The 21,587-nt window shown below is 44.0% G+C and overlaps 1 long non-coding RNA gene across 1 annotated transcript in view; it reads right to left on the bottom strand.

Moving 5' to 3' along the window:
• The window catches only part of LOC106044024 (uncharacterized), a 104,034-nt gene that overhangs the window by 15,432 nt on the left and 67,015 nt on the right, over positions 1–21,587 (bottom strand). The window contains exons 7-8 of the long non-coding RNA XR_010832063.1: positions 4,751–4,954; positions 3,611–3,758 (exon numbers count right to left, since the gene is read on the bottom strand). This is a non-coding gene — a long non-coding RNA (uncharacterized lncRNA). The remainder of the gene's footprint in view (positions 1–3,610; positions 3,759–4,750; positions 4,955–21,587) is intronic.

The raw sequence follows: 21,587 nt of genomic DNA, 5'->3' as shown, positions 1-21,587 counted from the left end.
CAAATCAAAACTCCTTAGCACACACTCCTATGAGATTTTGTAAAATCCAGCTTAAGGGAATTAGGCACTCGAATCTGATTGAATTTCAGTGCGATACAGACACCTAAATCCTTGAAGCTCCTTTGGAAACTCCTGTCTTATCCAATACATGGTTCGCTTTCAGCTGAGAAATACCTTAGTAATGGTACACTTAACACTCAACAGTCATTTGACCTATTTTACTAATGTGTTTGGGAAGGAGGTTAATTAACAGTGGATAGCTATATCCTTAAGCTTAATTTTTCCAACAACCCTGCTCATAAAAGGAAAAATTGAGTACATATTAAAGGAAGCAAGCAATTAAGTTGCACAAATAGTGAGCTCATTGAACTGCAGCTGACTTCTATCATGTCAAAGAACAACTAAACACAGAAGCAATGAAAAGATTGTTGCCACGACCACCACTGAGAACTGCCTGGCAATAAAGATGAATAACTTCCTACTTGAAGATTACTGATTAAAGCTCTTAGAAACCAAAAGGTTAGACATAGGCATATCTGTAGCAAAATATTTTAATGCATGTTTGGCAGATTCTGTAACGTATTTACAGTGGATTTAAAGCAAAGATTTATACAGCTCTAGTAAACTCTGTTTTAAGCAGCCTTTAAAATCACTGCAGTTCCAAACATCAAAAGTACAGGGGGAACCGGTTCATTCTGATGCCTTAGTGATGGAGCTACCCCTACTGTTTCCTAAATACAGAGGTGGGGAAAAGGAAAGTCGAATATTCATAGGCCTGAGCACAGTGTGGGAGGGAACTGGGCTAAGCTGGATGAACGGCATATACAAAACGCCTGGTCAGCACCGGCTGGACCACGTGCCTAGAGCTCTGTGGCAGAATTTGTCATCATCCCCAAGTGCAGGGCGACGCAAAGATGTACAACCCTAGAGCCTCTCTGTGACTTAGAAAAACAAAATCACATCTCTGTCCTCTTGGCCCTTGATCTACCATGACCTAAGGAGTTAAGGTCCTGTGTCGGGCACAGTTTACTGCACCAGGTGGGACATTGCTGGAGGAGAGGGGAAACAGCCCTGGCCACCTGCTTGCCACGGGGCTGTGCCCCTCTGCATGCACAACCTCCCGGAGGTGTGGGCAGACAGACAGACAGACAGCCTTACCCCTGGACATCTACACGTGGGACCACATGGCAGCTTCAGCTGTTCATTCGGTTGTCTTGCAGCAGATCTCACCACTGTGTATGTCAGAAAATACCATCACTGAGCAGGGGCCAGTCTGGGCAGTGCAGAGGCATGGCAGAGCCCATCAGTTAACCCCCCTGCTGACAGCAGCAAGCAGGACTGGAGGAGGAACTCTGACTGTGGATATCTTCATTCTGGAGCTCTCCATAGCCAGAAAGGTCCATTTGGACAGCCAGTACAACGTGATATCCACTACAGTGACCGGGCAAACAAACGCAGGCCAAATAATCAGATGCAGGGGATGCAGCAAGCTAGTATTTTGCATTGTGTATTTGCCCAGCAGCAGCAGAGCCCAAAGCCAAAAGACAGGGGACTCCCATGGAGATGCAACTGGTAGCTGGTGAAAGTTCTGCTCCATGGTACATATAAGTACAGTTAACCAAGAACAGCAGGGAGTGTCCCTATTTCCCCCTTAACCATACCAACAAGATCAGCAACTCGGGAAGAAAAATTCCCTGAGCACTGTTTCAGAGCCATTTTTTCCTATTTCTTGTTATGTTTCCTTGGAACGACTTCTTCCCAGGAAGAACTACTGGTTGCTTTAAAAGGATTTTTGTTTTTTAATGCTGGCATTGCACAGTGCGTTCCTGTGTGCCTCTAAATAAAAGCTTAGCTGTGTGCCTCTGCCTCACCTGCCCCCCCAAGGCTAAAATAGCCAAAAGCGAGTGCCCCACCACTGTGACGGTTGTTCTTTTAGTAGTACATCAGCAAACCTACCATCTGGGTAACTTCCAAATGAAAAAGGAAAATGCTGGCTGCTGCAGGAGGGAGCCTGACCCAGCACTGGTTGGGATGAGTGTGTCTCTGTGCCAGAGGAGCTGCTCTGGGACATGCCCATGGAGTCGGAGCTGTGCAGCATGCAGTTCCTCCTCCACCACGATGCGACTCATGGCAATGCTTTTGGGACTTCCAGCCCTTAAAAGTTTTACACGGGAGTGCAGGGCATGTGCTAACAAATCCAGACTTAATGACAGTAAGTGTGCTTTTCCTGGTGACATCTCAAAGAGCCGTAGAGGCAAACTGTGGCGACCTCCTCTTCTCACATATCGAGACTCCCTGTATCACAGCCTGAAAGCCGCTGGCCTAAATAGATGTGTACAGACAGGAGAAAGACACTGAACAAAGCTGTCGTGCCCCGGTGCTGGAATCAGGGCAATGAACTATGCAGAAATGTAGGGAAAAGAACTGGAAAGGCAGTTTGGCTGGGAACAGAGAGTGAGAACATTCAGGCAGAAGAGTCAGGAAAATTTTATTCAGATAAATTCTGATTATTTGCAGTCTCTGACTAAATATCAGGCACCTGCAAATGCAATAGAGCAAAAATCTACAAAGCAGAAAGCAACTTCATCCAGTGTCCAGGGAACAACTGGCTTTGCCTAGCAAGAGACACTTCATTTTAGGTAGACCAGGTTGAGAGGCTATTTGCAGTTCCATGACAAATGACATTAAACATGATTATTACTCAGCCCTCACTGTAAAATACTTCGGTGCACTAATGACACGAATTTTAAGCCAATGATTTTAAACATCAGATCCAAACAAAGAGAAAGAAATGTTCAAACCACAATTAGCCTGTTGGCTTTTAAGTGCTTGACCTTTATTTCTCTCTCACGCACCTCCCCCTGCTAACTCCTTGAAGTCAACTGGCATCTTCTCCTGAGTTAGGTGCTTTTGGTAACGCCCTAAGGGCAAATATCTTATTACTTCCAATCACTGTATGATGATGGAAGCAAGACCTGCTCTTATAGTTCTTCTCAATGTAACTCGAAAACAAATAAGTTGGAATAAGACCTCCATTTCCACCTACTTGCTCCACTGACTTGTGTCTTTTTGCCCTTGAAAAAATTTCTGAATCCACATTCCCTGCAGTGAATCACATGAGGAAGTAAAAATCTTAATTGTAACGTATAAGTAAAACAGCAAGACACGACTTCATTACAGTGGAGATAAAAGGGCAAGGGATTACAGGCATTTTCACCTCATCTTAATTCACGGGGTTTCTTGGGATTGATACAAACACATGTGAGTGCAGGGAAGTTTTGTTTTATTTTTAATACTTTTATCTGCTTTGGGCACTTTTAGGGCCCTTCCCTGCCTAGCCCCCTCAGCTGGAGCCCTGAGATTCAGGAACTGGTGTGGCTGCAGTCACACCATGTCAGTAACACAAAGCACAGAAGTATCAATGTCACCTTGACTCAGCCCAGGCAAGGCTCGCATATCCAGTGTGCCCACTTACCTATACCAAGGTAACAACAAGTGTTTAACTAGCCAAGGAGCATCTTGTTAGCACGAAGGTGATAGTGAGACAGGGAAACATGAAAGGGAGGCAAGATAAAAGGGCAGTAGTGGGAAATACGTGAACTTTAATTACCTTAGTAGCAGGAGAGAGAAACCCAAGTGGTTTGCTGTGAATGTGCAACTCGCTGATGAGCACGTGCTGTACATTCCCATCTCTGTCCAATGCAGACAGCTGAGGACAGTCACGCCACTGTCTTTCCTGGCCCAAACCATAGGCTTTCCTGTGTATAAGTTCAGAAATACCTAATACTGGCCAACATGCCACATGTTAGAGACACAGAACACCTCAATTGTCCACCTCTACCCTTATGATCTATGAATCCCCCCTACGTTTATGGGGAGGAAGCAGCTTTTCAATAGTTAAGACTTTCTCTGATAAGGCTAATTTACAGTCTCTCCTTCCCAAATGCACTAACTGGTTTTTAAAAAATTCTGCTGTGCATTTAGCATCTGCATTCACTGGCCAGTGGGGTATTTTGGACTAAATAAAGGCTGACTTATACACAGCACTTCCTATCTGTGGACGTTTAAAAAAACAAATAGCAGTGGTATGTTGCAAAGCTTCTGTATTTTCTTTTTCAGAAATAGTTTAGCCTAGAAACTTCAAATATGCTTAAACTTGTGGGTTTTTTTTTTCATAATATTTAGGCTTATGTCTTCAGATGATGCATATCCGATTTTAAATCTATTCCTATTTGTCAATACATTAAACTGCATTTGTCTATGTGGCACTCAACAACTCACTCAGTATGTTTTTCCAAGAGTATCGGAGCAAACTGATTCCCTGAGATACACCTACTGTGACAAGAAGAGCTGGGAGGAAACAAAAGGCATTCATGCACACTCATATGCACAAGCATATGCCGGGTTCTTCTGGGAAAACTCACGACATCTCAGACATATGGATACTTTTCATTTTCAGCATTGTAAGTGCATGAATAGCCACTTTTGTGTGGAACTTTCTGAATGAAAAATGTTTTACCGATAAAGAGGGAGGGCAGGAAAACCAATAAGGCTAACTGAAGCATACTTCCAAACCAGGTTTTCATGCTGCTTAAAATACATAGGCATTCAGGTGTGCTCGTGTAGGCTCAGCTTTTCATATCACACTCGTTAGACAATGTCGTGAAATCTACTTTTGAACAGCTAAAAATTCAAGAGAGAACCGTAAAAATTTGCCATTCAAGTAAATGAAAGGAAAAGTACCACGTACTGCTTTGGCCGACTGTGTTGACATGAACAGCACTTCTGGAGATCCTGCATGATGATGGAAGCTCTGCAAAGCCAGACGAGGACAGATCTCAGGCACTTGGAATTTAGCAACAGGTTATTATTTGTGCTGAAGTTTCAGCTAAAGCTTCCAGCCAAGGATCAGGGTTCTAGGGCTGAGGTGCAAACTATTGCATCCATCACAACGCTGCAACAAATCGATGAAAGAAAGAGAGATGAAGAGAGGTCTCTTAGGTGTTCAGTACCCAGCTGATGACAAAGCCAGACCAAAGGCTACAGGAGTGGCTTTTGTGGTAATTCCATAGGAGGCTATAATCAATGGCATCTGCAGAAGTGACACAAGTGAATTACATTTATTTAATCGTTGAAAAGACTAATTCCATGCTGAGATAACATGGCACGACTGGTTTCTGAGCAGACAAGACTTCTATAAGAACGAAAATGTATTTTGCAGGGCCAGAAGACTTTCTGCTGCTAAGCACTTATCTTACCTAAAATAGAGCTTTGAGTAAAAGATAAAAATCTTTGATAAAAGATTTGAATTTCTGCTTGAGACCCAAACTTGATCTTATTCTTTTCCATGTAAAAGCCCTTTTATCACGCGAAAGAAAAGGGTGAACAAATACAGCATAGTGTATGGGAAGAAAATCATAACCTCCTCCGAACTGTATCTGACTCTTTGGCACTGGAAAACTCTGCAGCAGAAGTTCTGCTTACTGAGCAAGACCAATATCCAGCTAGCTCAGGTAGAGTCTGGAACACCAGATGCAATTTTTTAAGACGGAATTTAAACCATTTTTATATAATCATTCACCACATCAACATTCCTGGCAAACAAAGGCCATCACTGCTACCTTCCTCGCCAGCTCACTCTTGGAGGGGGATGAGAGAAGGGAAGGCTCTATGCGCGGGTGCTTCTCACCTCCAGGAAAACAGAATGGAAAGAAATACACAGTATCTGCTTGTCACACTAGAAATTGCAAGGGGAAAAAAGTCAAACTCATGGGATTACTGGAAAGTAACTCTTTTTGGTAGAGGCATTAGTCCCGGGCTCATTATGAGGAACTATGAACTTAGTTTGACCACTGTGTTGGCGGGAGTTTCTGCAGGAATGGGGGGAGCTGAAGGGGGAAAAGGATATTAAATATACAGGATTATGATAATAAACAATAAAGCTATTTTAATGCTATTCTAGGATGTTTTTTTAAGCAATTTTAAAATTCATATGAAAAATACATGCATATAAGGAATTTAGGGTTAGATTTCTTCTTTCTCCACCCCCCGCCTGCAGCTACTCAGTTTCTCCTGGGCTGCAGTGTTTGCCGAGCAATGTTAGTTGTAAGTAGTTTATCTTCATAGCTGTTTTGCTGGTTTGTTTGTGTTTAGCTAAAGTTTTGATCCTTTCTGGTTAGCGTCTTTCACTGGTAATTACAGGCAGTGTACCGTGAAAAGGTTAGTTTGGTCAGTGGAGCAGAGGGTTGGGCGGGGGGAGAGGGTTAGGAGAGTTTATCAAATGATCAGAGATGCCTTGTTGGCGCTCATCCTTTGTAAACAATAAGAAATGTCAGCGTTGCTGGTTGCTGTCACTGCTGACAGTATAAAGAGCAGAGAGTGTAGCATTCTTTTGGAAAGCTGGTTTACTGGGAGAGGAAACAAGGCTATGGGATGAAGGCACTTCGTGGATATCCGAGTACCTTGGGAAAAGAGAGGAGTTTGGGCTTCTCACTCAGCAACCTAATGAAAACTAGACAAATAGTCTTGCGTTTAATATATAGTTTCCACCAATTCATGCTTCTTTTGTTAGGAACAATTCCAGTCTGTATTGGAAAGAGACAGTTAAATATAAAGAAATCATTTCACATTGACAAGCAAGTTTCAAATTAAGAAGCCAAAGGAAGTTTATGAAAGAAAAGAGAGCTGCATTCAGATAGGCAAATTTCCACTGCCCAACCTTGCATTCCTTCAGTTTTGTAACAAAAAGAGAAAAAAATCTGATGCCTGAACAAATACTCAAATGAAAATCTGGAAAACTAAATAAGCCATCTGAGAATGAAATGCTGCGATACAAACAGCTACAAGTAAACCAGAAACTTTTAAACGTCTGTGAAAAAGGAACTGCAGTAGAAAATAGGACCAACATGAACCAATTTACAAACACAAAGCTATACCTGCAGGCAAACATTTATCTAAAGGAACAGAATGTTCCGCTATTTAGGATCTCATAAGAAAACATGTCCTGCAAAAACACAGATACATTTCCAGGATTCAACTGGATCAGTAAATCCAATCTACTGTGTTATGCAGCATTTCTAATACAGCTGATATGCTAATGAAAAAAAAAAAAAGGCAGATTTCCTCCAACAAAACCAATTACACGCGTTGAACTGTAATAAACAACCTACTGTCAAAACAGCATTATTTAAAACAACTGACAACACTCCATATTCGCTGCTGATTTGACACACAAAGTACTGAATGGATTTTGAGAGTTATCAGTCTATCAGTCACCCTGGGAGATTTATTGCGCTCGAGTCAAATAAAACTCACAGAACTGTTTAACTCTTGATCTTCTAGACTCTGCAGAAGGAAAAGGAGAATGAAACCAGTCTGGGAAAACAGACAGACTCTCTGAAGCAGAACTTTAGCTGGTGTTAACTGTCACAGCTCCATCGCGTTCTACTCATTACAAATCCATCTGTCCATAGAGATGGCACTGCCACCCAGTAAATACACTCATATACCCCAAACAGACATTTAGAGAAACAGAGACAATATTTTCAGAAGTTCAGTTATTCTATAATCCAAACTTGGGAAAATGGTGTCAGAAATGCACCTTACTCTGAAAATCCCTTTCAGGTGCCCTAAACATCAGTGTTGTTGTGTTTCACATTTTACACGTTCCACTGTGAAAATGTGTTTCATATTTTTCCCTGGGAAAATGATGTTTGAATACCTGTACAGGCCACTGGAATAGAGCCCCGAAGAACCCAGGAGCCTGGAACTTTCCCCTTTATTCAGAAACGCTGCTGAAAATCACGATGCTAAGTGTGCACTTAAATGCAGACATGGATGAGGCCTCTATGCTTCTACCTACCCTGTTTTAGACAACTGAAGTCAGCGAGAATGCCATGAACTTCACTGGGCACAGGGACAAGCCCACACCTCTCAGAGCTTAAACCTGCTTTCTTTCCTGTGAAACCCTACAGCCAGTGAACTCAACAGGAATCTCACCTAAAAAACTTAACAACTCATTTTAGATTTTTTATTTCTCAATGATAATCTCAAAACAAAGCAAGCATTATCAGTGACCCAGCACTGCACAGGGCTAAGCAGAACTCCTAAAATATTTCTTTTCCCTTTCTTTTCTTGTTCGCTTTTAATTGCAAAGTAACAAAAGGGACTCTCACTGTTTGGATCACTTTCATGAAGAGCAGTAAACCCACAGACCCAGTCTTAAGAAACAATTGTTCCTGATCTGCTTTCTAAAGCTAACGAATAGTAAAAATAAAATAAAATAAAAAAGATTTGCCTGTCATGGGAGTTGGTCAATAAAATGCAACAGTGTTTATTACAACATTTAAGGTCTGTGATTAAGAACACCAAAAGGCCTAAACTAGAAAGGGTTTTAGCCTGTAATTTCCCTACAGTCCTGGCCTGTACTTCCTTATGAGCTAGCTCAGCAGGGCTTTTCTTCCATGTCCATCATCAGCTTGTAATTATTGCCATTCTCAAAGCTATGCCAGATGGGCTCTTTAGAAGCCGGCATGCAGCTTGTTTATGAGAGAGCGAGCTGTAATATTACTCTACACAGAGACCTATCTGGTCCTAGTCAAAGAGCCATCGTGTTCCCCCCTCCCCGTCCCTCCTCACTCTCCCTGCTTCCCTAGACAAGCCTCTCGGTTTCAGCTTGCTGCCCCCTCCGACTGGGGACAGCACGGGCGAGACTGTAACCCAGCACAGGGAGGCTGCTCGCTGTCCCTCACACTATTTATTTCTCTATTTATTTCTATTTTCTCTATTTCTCTATTTATTTCCCTATTTATTTCTCTGTATCGAAACGGTGCGAACCAGCCACCCAGCGAAGACACTGGCTTCGGGGATTTTTCCTGCTTTCCCCCACTGCCTTCCTCCTCTCCCCACTTTCCTTTCCTCCTGTGAGCAAGCACTGGAGTTTGGGGACAGGATCTCCCCTTGCTGCGCCTAGTGGAGAGGACAAACATTCGTGGCGAGGTTGAGGTTAAGAAGTTGTGCACGGCAACACAGGGAATGGCAAGAGCGAATAACCCGGAGTTCATCTTGTTATAGGCGGTCAGCGTTAGATATCTTGGAAGGCCAAGACAGTGCTTCTATCAGTAGTTAATGAGGCAGGACTTGCAACAGATAGCCACTTTTAACTTACAAAAGCTTTTAGATGGCTCTGTTTACTTTGATCCATTTCAGTTCATTTGAGCCTTTTTTCTTTTCCTTTTTTTAAACCTTCCCCCTCCCCACAGGCACCCCAGATAAACTGCCTTCCCCCTCTCTCCCCCCACTCTTACCTCAAACAATAGTATCATTTACCAACTTTTATACTTAACAAGTTTGAAGATCTTTAGTCAAGTTCTGCTACAATGGCATAAAGAAAAAAACATGGCTCTTGAGAACACCATCATAAAGAGCAAGGGAGGGGAATCTGGCTGCAGAAACGTAATTAAAAAATCCGACTGCCGAAAGATAAATGAAAGGAAGGGGGGGTGGGGGTGGGAATAACAGGAAAGGCTGCATTTTCAGAAGAGATTTAAAGTTATTTGTTCCTGATTGGGGGAACTGCTCATTCTTTTATCCCTTGTTATTTTATCCATGTGATGCCAAAAGAACTTTCTTTGTTAAAATGTTCTCAGAACGGATAAAACTAATTTGCTGGAATGTGAAATAATCCAGAAAGTAAGAGGACTGTGCCTAATGTTCACAGACTGAGAATGCCAAATTAACCAGCCACGGTTTCCAGTCCCTGGGGCACAGGGCTGGAATTTAAAGCTTCCGAAGAGAGCCCTGGTGCTAATGGATTTGCATGAAACTTGGCATGCTAATGGAGATTGTCTCTTGTAATGAGCTTTTAATTAGGTCTGCTTGGTGCTTGACCTTCTTGTAATATGGGGCCACTCCTCAGATGACAGCATTTCTAACCCACAGGTGTGCTGAAACAGTGCTTGTAAACATGCAGGACTTACCCAGCATTCTTCAAATCCAGACACTTATTTCCCTCCAATTGCCTGCCTCTTCATCACTTATTATTCTTTCCCTGCTGTGAACATCCTTGCTTCCTTGATTATTATTTTGAAAGAGATTTCGTGTCAGTTGTTTTTGGTTTTTTGTCTATTTAAAGATCATGTTCCCAGCCAATGGGAAATGAAACAAAACCATCAACGGGAACCTGATGCAAGTACACGTGGGCAGCCCCAGCGTGGCATGGGGATGGGTTACAGGCTCTGAGAGTTGTGATTCCCACTGTCCTTCCAGAAAATAAATGTGGGGAAAAGCATTACTTTGCTGAACAGGCAGCCAAAACAGCCATCTCTGGACATACACACATCAGCCCAACTGCTGAGGGCTGTACCTCCCTTGACATTCTGAACAGCTCTGAACATGAGTAGCTGTACTTGTAGTATATGTGTTTTATGTATCTCCTTGTAGTATAAGTATTTTCATATTCTACCATAAACAGCTTCTTACCCCGCTCTGTGGCTGCCTGAAATCATCATTTCTGCCTTTCATGCTTACCGGCTGCCCTTCAAACGCTGCCAACACGTGGTAACAGACTGGAAGGCAGCGCCTTTGGGGAGCTGTGTGAATCACTTCTCACAGAACCGAATTCTCACAGTGCAGGCTATCAGTGACCGTGTGTTCCCAAATGCTCCAGCTCCTCTCACAGGCTTTAAAAAGAGAAAAATCTCTGAAAGGAAAGAAGCTGGGTGTGAACCATATCAATATGTCATTAAAGAACAATGGATACCAGTAAAAAATTTAAATCATTCTTCTGGAGTAGCCTTTTCTGCCGATTCTGCGTTTTAGGAATATAATTAGCAGTCGACATCAGAGGATACATATTCATAGATTCATAGAGCATGAGGCCAGAAGAAACTATTAGATCATCTAGTGTGATTTCCTATATATCACAGGTCATTAACTTCCACAGGGTTACCCCTGTGCTGAACCCAATAATTTGTATTTGACCAGTGTCACTTGTGGCTGGCTGACACATACTTTTTACTAAGGCAGCAAAACACGGAGAATCTGTCAGTTCTTTAGCTCCAATCTTTGGGTTGTTTTAACGATTAAGTTCCCCTTTCATTAAAGAGTCTCATTTGCAGTTCAAACAACTCTGTATTTGGCTTCCAGCTGGCAGGTCTCAGTATATATTTTTTTAATAAATTAAAAATACTACCTCATGAAGTACTTTATACCTGTGACAGCATTTATTCTTTGAGACAATCTACCTATCCACCTTATTTTGACAAAATAATCTAATTGAAATTAGGAAGTCTTTCCCAGTAAGGCATACATTAAGCAAGGACTGCAGAGCTACTGTCCCAGCAATGAAAGTGAAAAGGCTCCGAGAAACAAAATCTATCGAGCTCCACAATGGGGAAAGCTCACTGAAGCCACTTTAGATACCGATATTGGTGATATCCGCCTTTGAGCTTGTCAGGAAAACAAATGAAATAGGCAATTTAGGAAACAAATCATCTGAGCTGTTTCAAGCAATCATTATGGGAAGAAACCGATACATCGTAATTCTCTTCACTCGTTATTTGTGAAGGTAGATAAGTAGCTCAGGTGTGGACAACTTGCTGTTAACATCTGTATGTGGCCCCACTGTAACTATTAACATCCGAGCGAAAAAAAAAACATCCCTTCGTGCAGAAGCTAATTCATATGAATCTGAAATCGAATAAAAACAGCTTTTCTCTTTAAACCTTACACACAAAAGTAAGAAAACCTGAAGTGCCTTCCTAAATACCCTGGCTCTATCCAAAATAACTCTCAAAAGCTTATTATTGCCAAGGTTTGAAGCTTCCCTTTTCTTTCTGGAGCAAAGACTTCGGATGGAAAATCTGAAAATGAATGTTTCAATTTAAGCAAAATTCAGACAAAAAACTCTTGGCAAAGCTTTGGATGAAGATAAAGGACAAGGATAAGACAAGTTTGTCTTTGTGCAACGAGTCGCGGGATGATCCGCTGTCAAGGCCTACAACTCATTCAGTTCTTCTTACAGATGTTTTTACAATTAAGAAAAGTGACTTGAGTGTCAAGTGGGAAAAAGAGTACTCCCCCAAGATTCATCCATTAGCTCTGTCAGCAATACCCCAAGCCTCCACATCAGAGCAGGTTCCTTGACTGTTGACAAGACAATAAAGAATGACTATTTACCATATGGTAATTGTAGTTCAAGATGTGTTGTCCACATGGATTCTACTTTTGCATCCCGTGTATCCATACAGGCAGTTGAGGTCTGTTGGATAGCAATGCCTATGGACACATCTTTATGGCTGGATCCGAGCTCCTTGTCTCCTCAGATAACCTATCGCAACCACAAAATACATGGTGAATGCCCCAGGGCTGTGAAAAGGTCAAAGAGAAAAACCCATCCTAGAAGCCTAGTGAGATATCCTTACAAAGCACTCGAGGTATTTTATGTAAAGTAAATGAATGAGCAGATGAAAGAAAATACTTTGCCACCAACTCTGTAATGAGGTATTAGGGAGGAGTGTTGAAAAGACATGGGAAGTTGTTGAGATATTCAAAAGATATTCAAACCCCAGACGGGGATGGTAAATCTCTTTTTTTTTTTTTTGGCGGGGAGGGAGGGGTGCATGGTGGTGGTAGAAATAGCAGGAATAATAATTTAAAAAAAGAAAAAAAAAAACAAAACTCCAAGGGCACCTCCTCTAGATCTGTAATACAAGAACCTGCAGTGCAACTGTAGATGAACAAGTGCAGAGAACTGAGAGAAGGTTATAGGAGATTTTGTGTCTAGCGCATTGCTAAGAGCAACAGTCACTGTACAAGTCAGTTTCTTCTTCTTCCAGCAATTGTAAATCACAAATATATTCCTCTGCGTACTCCCAAGTGTTACAATGGTTGTAAAACTTTCTTCTCATGACTGCAGCAGCTTGGATGTTTTGATGATGATATGGTATGTATGAATGTATTAACAGTGACAAATGATCAAAATTAGAATATTCTTACAGAATTTTTCTCCTCAGATGGCCTAAGCCCTCCTGGTGAAAGGAGCCGCAAAGTTCCCTGTTTGTCTGGAAGCCTGATAGGTGACATCCATTCTAGATACACAAGAATGGCAAAATAAAGATTCTTAGTATGGAAAAGGCTTGATCTCTCTTATTCTCCAGTAAGCAATACGGGCAGGACCTAAACGGCATAATCCAGTTAATTAAAGTGATGGTGTCTCATATACATCCAGTTCATAAAACTTGCTGACGTTCCTGGTATCTCATAGTTCCAGCAAAAATAACTCACACACTTATTACTTGAATATTTCAGGTGGAAGTTTAATAATTTGCTGGACAAGAATTGAGGATGATTCTTAATAAAATGTCTTCCTTGTAAAAAAAAGCATATAGATCTGCTGCTACTGATTTTCTCTCCACCCTTCCTTGTTATTGTTTAGAATAAATTAGAAAGTGGCATTGCTGGACAACTGAAAAAGAGAACAGAAGGGTAACAGGTAGAAAAGGGTCTCATGACTCTTGCACAAGAAGGTTTGGGTTGGCAAGGACCTGCCCCAGGGATGGGGCAGCCACAGCTCCTCAGGGCAGCCTGCACCAGGGCCTCACCACCCACATAATAAAGAATTTCCTCCTTATATCTAATCTAAAAATACCTTCTTTCAGTTTAAAGCCATTCCCCTTTGTCCTATCACCCCAACCCCTGACACAGAGCCCCTCCCCAGCTGTCCTGCAGCCCCTTCAGGCCCTGTCAGGCCGCTGTGAGGTCTCCCCGGAGCCTTCCCTTCTCCAGGCCGAACACCCCCAGCTCCCTCAGCCTGTCCCCACAGCAGAGGGGCTCCAGCCTCTGAGCATCCTCGGGGCCTCCTCCGGACCCGCTCTAAAAGGTCTGTGTACTGTCAGAATTCAGCTCGGGTTTGGAAGGGGACAACTCCTTTGCGCTTAAGTAAGCCCTCTTTAAGCCTTTTATTGACCTTTTTACCAGAGGTGTGAAAGTATTGAGCATCCTCAAGGAACTGCCAGCTGAAACTGTACTGAATTCACCAAAGGCTCCTTACAACTTCAGCAGGTATTGTCAACTGTTTTGAATCTGTCTTCTAGATGGAGAAAGTGGATGACAACAAGCCTGGATAGAAAATCTCTTTCATTTAGCTTCAAGGTGCACTGTTTTAATCTTCCCAGGTAAGGAGGCTACGTTATGCACTTCAAGAACAGGCTGACTTTGCCTGATGAATTTGGCCACTTACTGGTTACACTGTGAAGTAGAAACAGTGCAGGTGGGGATGGAAAGTCCAACTAGGTTATGCTGATATCCTATCTCAGTGACAAGAGCCATCATTAGATGCTGTATCAGTTTTTGTAAGTCAGCAAACCAATACAGTTCTGTCTAATAAATTCTCTCCAAATCTTCTTAGCACGTTCTTGTGCCAGCTTTCTGAGTTAGGAGGAACTGAAGGGAATGGGGATAGCATTTCTAGACTCCACAGGGAGAAGAAATATACTGGTGAAAGAGGCCAGGACACAACCAGCTAAAAGTTTAGTCCTGAAACAAAAGTAGTCATATTTTCCATCACCCCCAACTGCAAGTAAGGGTGCATCAAGAAAATGTTATTTGAGGAACATTCTCAGGGACAATATTCCTTTGAACTTCTTTCTGGGGTGCTCCATAGAAGACTTTCTACCCTAGAAGGGCAAAATATAATGCTGTTTTGAATTTAAGGTCCAGAGCTGAACTGCCTCCCCAGGACAGAGATTAGACCTTGCTCTACTAAAGTAAAAGACAGATGTGAGTGTGAACATCAAATGTCTGTGATGTTTGGCCAGTGAAGCACATACAGGTGAGAACATGAGGATCATTATACTGGGCCAGAGCAAGCATCCATGCCCTTTTCCAAGTAATGATGCTAAGGAGACACCCAGAAAGAGTAAGAACAGGGCAATTCACTTGCCTGAATACTCTTTGAGCTTACAGCTCTGCTCAGCCCAGTGGATTTCATGGTTTCTTCTCCTTAGAAACACTTCACTGTCTCCCTTGAAACCTATTTTTGCATCCATCTACACATGCTCTGACACAGTTCCAGAGATAAAAGACCCATCTCTTGTGGCTGGTTTGAACAGACCCCCCCCCCTTAGCTGCATGAGCTCCTCATTGCCCTGTAGCTCTTTTACTACATACGAACAGCTGATCCCCATCAAAGTGCTCCACATCGGCCTTCTCAGCTTTTCTGCGTTAATGAGAACCAACACCATCCCAGGCATTTATCAGCCCTGTCCTTCTCTGAAACTTTTCTAGTTCTGATATGTTTTTTCCAGATGAGGGACCAGAACTGAATACCACACGGAATGAGTAGGCAACAAGTGCATTTATATAGTGCCGTAAGGATCTTTTCATCTCCACTCCCTTCCTAGTAATTCATAACATACGATTTTTTTTGCGTGCTATTGAGCATTGAACTGACATTTTTGCACAAGTATCCAAGAAAACTAGTGATCAGTGCATCTTTCTCCTGAGTAGTAAGGCTCCTCACTTAAAGCTCCCGGCTTCGCATGGCAATCCTAGAACATCTTCCCCCGATTAAACCCTGCATTACCACCAGATTTTCTCACTACTCTTCCTCTCCTCCCCTGACCCCTTTGGATGTGCTGAACAGCGCTGGCCCCAGCTCAGGACGCCACTAATGAACTTTGCTGACCGCGAGAGCCGACCATTTATTTCCACTCTCTGTATCCTGTTGTTTTCAGCTGGCTCTTTATCCATCCAAAGACCGTGTCTGCTATCCCATGGTCGCTACGTTTCCTCAAAAGCCCTTTGCGGGAAATCTGGAGTAGAGTCTTTTAGAAAACACAAACAAATTATATCCATTGCATCAATGTTACTCACTTTTTCATTGATTCCTCAAAAAATCCAAGATATCTGCAAGATAGGACTTTCCTTCAGAGGAGCCATGTTGAGTCTTCCCAAGTAGGTCATTTTTATGCAGGTGTCCACTATGTTTTTTACTAATTTGCCCACATGAACATTTGTATTACAGTTCTGGAGTTCCCTTGCTGAGAGGCTGATGCTACATTTGACCTTCCCTACGTTGGAAAAGACTGCTAAAGCTGGAAGGTACACGGCTCACACACTGACCGAAGGAACAGTTGTTAGCAGAGCGCCTTGTCGTTACAGCCCAGGTGGTCAGAGCTCAGCCACACTGCTCTGGTTTAGGCACCAGAGATCTTAATTGTCAGGATTGCTGCTGCTGTCTGCATTGTAACTGTGTTCACAAGCACTGCACAACTTCCAAAACTGTAAACCCACTGCTCTACCCAGACACAGCCAGTTCAGGTCCCAAAATTTTTAATTTATGTAAAATCTAAATCGTCGTGTATTTAGATTTCATAAAAGCAGGCAATTTGGACTTCGATCAAGAAAATGCAAGCAAACCAAGAAAAAAACAAGACAAAGATAGATCCCAGGGACAAACAGGGGGTCATTTAGTGTGGTCATTTACAGCATTTTGCTCTCCCCTCCTTATGACTTTAGCTCCAACACCTTCATGTTCCTTCTGCCTCTGCCAAATCCTTTCCAGCAACCCCACCTCCCCGCCCTGCCCATCTTTCCCATTCCTCTGCCCCTTTCATCCCCAAACCTAAAGTGCCTCATTCATTATTTCAGTCCTTCGCAAACTGTTCACCTCCTCCGGGCAGATACTCCTCTTACTTGGGCCCTCTGCATTATAATGGCTGACTCTTAACTTTCCTTTAATTCACTATCTTTTATGTGCATTAGCAATGAAAGGCTATTACCACTATTTTACGCATGACACTCAGTCACAGAGAGGCGAAGTGACTTTCTGAGATTCATGCAAAGCCTGTAAGGGAGCAGAAAGCTGCACCCACATCTCCCAAGTCCAAGGGAAACACTCGTACCATGGGCCAGCCCTCCGCTCTCGGGTGGTGAGCCCCCTGTGGAAGTGTCAGTGGCACATTTCAGAGAGAAATGAATTATTCTGAATTCACATTCGTCACCTCTGCAACACCTTGGTCCACGTTCAGAGCTGTGCGCACAGTGGTCATACCCCAGGGCCCTTCAAACATGCACAAAATACCTAAACCAGAGAAGTTGCAGCACCATCCTGAGACAAGCCGTGTCAGTACTCCGTAGCTCAGCTAAATGAAGGCATCCAAAAGAAACACTGGTGCCAGCAGAGCAGGGCAGCGCTGTTGGACAAAATGACTCCCAGCAGCGGGTAGCCCGGCAGCTCTGGCAGCACCAGCCTGTTTGTGCTAACGATGACAGCTGCACAGAAGAAGTGGGCATGTTTTTCACTTCGCGTGTTTCCAGTTCTAGTTGCCCTTTTCAGGAGCACTGTTGAACTGGAATGGCCCGAGGCCTTGTCTTACCCCTCCCTGAAAACGGAAGGCAGCTAGTACACTCCGTATTATGTACCAATGCCCTGTAAAAAGTAATGCTATCCAGCTGGCCATGAACAGGATGGCTTTCTCGAGCTAGAGTCACACTCTGGGACTGGTGTGTTTGTCCTGAGCCTGTGCAATGAAAGGAAGATGGGTCTCAGCCTCAGGACTCCTGCTCCCGAGTGCAATGCCTGGCGAGCACTTGTCATGCAAGCATTCCCAGACAGATCAAGGAACAGCGTCAGATTTTCTTAGATTACTCACATGAACCAAACAAGCAGGATTTGGCCTGGATACAGGAATCAGTCAGTTACCCACCGTGAAAATATAGTGAATAATTGAAGATGAAAGGCAGCTGTAAACAAACAGCGGACCAGCACATTACACTGTTCAACAGCGCTAGGACTGAGCAGCACATGGAAAAGGAAATTCCTATCCATATGAAATGGCAGGAGAAAGTTTGATAAACAGGACGTCATTATCAAATTATGAGTCAGATAAAGTGTCATCTGCCACACAGATGAGACTGAATGCTGGTACCCGTAAAGGAGGCCATGCCAGGGACTGGCCCCTCTTGCCTGGAAACAGAGATGGGGTTGAAAGCCAGGGAGGAAGGGAAAGGGAAAAAGAGCTGTGAATAATCGGGTTTGGTGCTCCTGCTGGAGAGGACAGCAAGATAGCTGCTGCTTGCTGCTGCTGCTGGTGGGAAAGGCTACATCCCCCGCACACCCCAACATCACCGCTCGTTGCAGAGCTGGGGGAAACTTATGGCAGTCCCGTGGCCAAAACAGCTCGCTTTTCTCTCTTTCCAACTCAGCTCCGCTGGCTGGGACACTGCAGCAGAAATGAAGCAGCCTGAGGATCTTCATAGCCTTCTCCACCACCTGCCTGCTCTTCCCTGTGCACCATCTCTCCCGTCTCTGGTAAAATGAGGAGCCCGAGGCTGACAGGCTGGGAACATTTCGCATCCTTGTGCAGCTCCGCTGTGGCTGATCCAGCTGAGCACATACTGCAGAGACGGTTCAGTCGCAACAGACTCACCACGTTCTGTGTCTTCTCCTTTTTAAAACATTATCCTTCAGTTTCCAAGGACAGACCAATAGCTTTTATTAACCCTACAAATATTCACCTTTAAAAATACAGTCCTTTTTTTTTTCTGGAGAAATTGCTTTCATGTTTATTTTAAAGTACAAAGCAGTTGTGGTTCTCTGTGTGGTTTTACAGTTTACAGTCCCGCACATTTTGCAAACTGTAAAATACGGATGTTTCCCTAGTGGAAAAACTGCACTATAAAAAATTCATGGAGTTTCCTGTTTTCTCATGGAGCTTCAGTATTTGTTCTTTAAAAAATTATCACCCCTGTGGAAGAATCTGGTAGAGCTTAATGGCAAAGAAGCTGCATTCCACAGATGTGCTAAGTGTCCCACTAAGTGCAGGCGAAATGATAAGCTCTGTTAAGAAAGCCGTAGAGTAATTCAGAAGGCCCTGTTACGGTTTTCATTTACTGGTCTGTCCATTTATATAAGAGTTTGTTTCTCCCTGCAGGTTGACTGTTTCCAACCTTGCTATGTCGAGTTTTCCACTGAGCAGAACAGGGTAACCCAGCACAGAACAGAGTGTGCGGTGCAGGAGCGCTCTGGGGAGCCAACACCCAGACCCCACAGGGGAGCAGGGACATCACCCAAAGCAGGGTCTGTGCTGTCCTGGCGTATGCAGGGTGCAGGACAGGGACTTCACAGAGCAGGGCTTACAAGAGGGACCAGGTCAGTCCCTGGGAAAGGAATCAGCAGGATGCTAAGTGTACAGGGGGCATCTGACCCACAGCACACGCTGCCCAGAGCTGTGGTAACAGAGGGACAGAAGCATCTTACCCCGCCCTCTGCCTTCCTCAGGAAATCTCCCCGTGTTTGTACCAGCTGGAGGAGCATCTGAGAGGCAAAGGAAAAAAAAAAAATGTGCCGCAGGGGAGTAATCGAGGACCTGAGGTCTCCCAGGATGCCTGGGTGGCTGATGCATATCACCCCTATCACCCCTTACTTGGGGCTTAAAGTGCTTAAAGGCCAAACCTCTCCCTCCTCCACTGCTACTTTCTCTCCTTCACACCTCCCTTGCATACGGCAGAGGTATTTCCACTCCTGGCAGCAGTAGGATGGCTTTTAACAGGCACTCCTTAAGAGCATGTTGTGCACGAGGACTGCTGCCCAGAGAGATAGGAGCGGGCTGCCTGCAGACTGGAGTGAGTCCTGGCTGCCTCGCCGCCTCCTGGAAAGGCAGATCCAAGACTACAGCCATGGCAGCAACAACTTCACGCTTAGCTTCTGTGTTCAGTGGTTCTGTGTCCATTTTTTTCTAGCTGTTAAGTGGGCCTGTTGGTAAATATTACTGCCTCACACGGCCTTTGCTTCCCTTGTACCAGGAAATCACTGCTGCAGCAACGCTCCAAGCATTTGTCTCCCAGTACTTTACACGTGGTCACGAGCTGAGGTCTCGCAGCAGCCTTTTCGCTCTATTTATTTTGATATCAGTAACAGGGGGATTCCTGTACACAGTTAAGGACTTGCTTATCACAAAGCTAGCACGTAACGCTTGTTGCATAACGCTTATCACGTAATGCTGCTGGCATTTTCAGTGCAACTCATAGGAGAAAGACACCAGCTAGGAAGGAAATCTTTTCCAGAAGATCTTTGCACTTGGAAGAATATCTACAAACGTCTACAAAACCTCGGGAAAGGGACGTTTTTGTCATAGAAAGAACAATTGTTTGGCCTATCACCTCCGTCATCCCAGCTGAATTTATCAAACCAGAAAATCCGGTGCTGTCAATGGAGTTCTTTTTCATTCATTCCGAGACTTTCAATCCAGAATCAGATATTCACATCTACAAATAACATGAAGCTGCCTGCACTACTGCCTCAAGGGACCCATGAGTCACACTGGAAGATCTTCCACAGCTACACAGGAGCCCTAGAAATTCAGGTAAGGAGAGATAGAAGTTCGGAGACTTCCTACAGTGACACAGCCAGGCGACACAGAGCAAGCAACATGGCAATTCTTTTTTTCTTTTCTCCCTCTCTTATTTTAAATTTATTTTTTAAGAATCTTACAGTTCTCTGCACTTCCATACTGGTTTAAAGACTAACCAGAGCTGGGGACAAGCTCTGTCGGTTCTTCATTATACCCACAGGCTGCCATAGGCAGGCTGAGCAAGAGCACGGTGCGAGAGCTGGTAGGAGATTTCTCCATACCCAAGACCTCTACAAGGTTTTCTCCTTGTGCTGCAAAACACAGCTTCAAATCTCAGAACTCAAACCCAATACAGTTCCTGCTCGCCCTCTGTATTCCCCCCAGACTTTTTTTTTTTCTTTTTTACTGAATGGCCATAAACTTCACCAACAGATTCCATACGGGTTATGTTACACCACCACCCGACTCCAAATCAATTACAGTCCAAAGGGATAGAGTTGCAGAGAGTCTGCAAAGCCCAGTCCCGGCGTTTCCACGAGGGGCTGAGAAACCACAGAGCTAAGAACAGAGCCTGGGGATCCAGCTGAAAGAACGGCATGATTTCACAATGGGACTGGGAGGCAGAAGACCTAGGTTTGTGTGCCAGCTCTGCTGCTGACTGCCTGTGTGAGATCAATCTCTCTATTTCTGTGTCTCGGTATACGGCTCCTTGCACACCGCAGTCCCCATCCTCGGGGCCTCTCTGTGCTGATGCTCCAGGATAAAGATGCAGAATGCTTTCTGGGGGACTAAGGCACCGGGAGGGTCTGGGATTCTGTTTCAACACCCCACCAGGTATTGCCACTGTCGTTCCAAGAAACATGAGCATGCTGATCAGTAAGAACTACCGGAATAAACCATGCTCTTCTCTGACAGCCATCATTAGGAGGAGAATCACAGCAACGTAAGGACGGAAGGGACTTAATTCACCGAGGTCTGTTTCCTGCTATTACAAGCAACCATGTCACACAATCCTTTTCATAAGTCGCACGTGTTTGTTTATCAGGTGTACTTTACCCGGCTGAACTTGAGGTGTAACGTAAGGAAGCAAAGTAGCCAAACAAAAGAGCAACACCTTCTCCGCAAGCGCTGACTGTGAAGCATACACCACGGAGATGAGAGATTAGGCAAGTCGGGGCTGTGTAGATCCCATGAATGAAGCCCTCCACCACGTACACGGGACAGCGAGCCATG

Source organism: Anser cygnoides, chromosome 5 (genome assembly GCF_040182565.1).
Source record: "Anser cygnoides isolate HZ-2024a breed goose chromosome 5, Taihu_goose_T2T_genome, whole genome shotgun sequence".
NCBI classification, from domain to species: domain Eukaryota; kingdom Metazoa; phylum Chordata; class Aves; order Anseriformes; family Anatidae; genus Anser; species Anser cygnoides.
The sequence above is the reverse complement of the archived record's forward strand: the minus strand, read 5'-3'. Positions and strand labels throughout refer to the sequence as shown.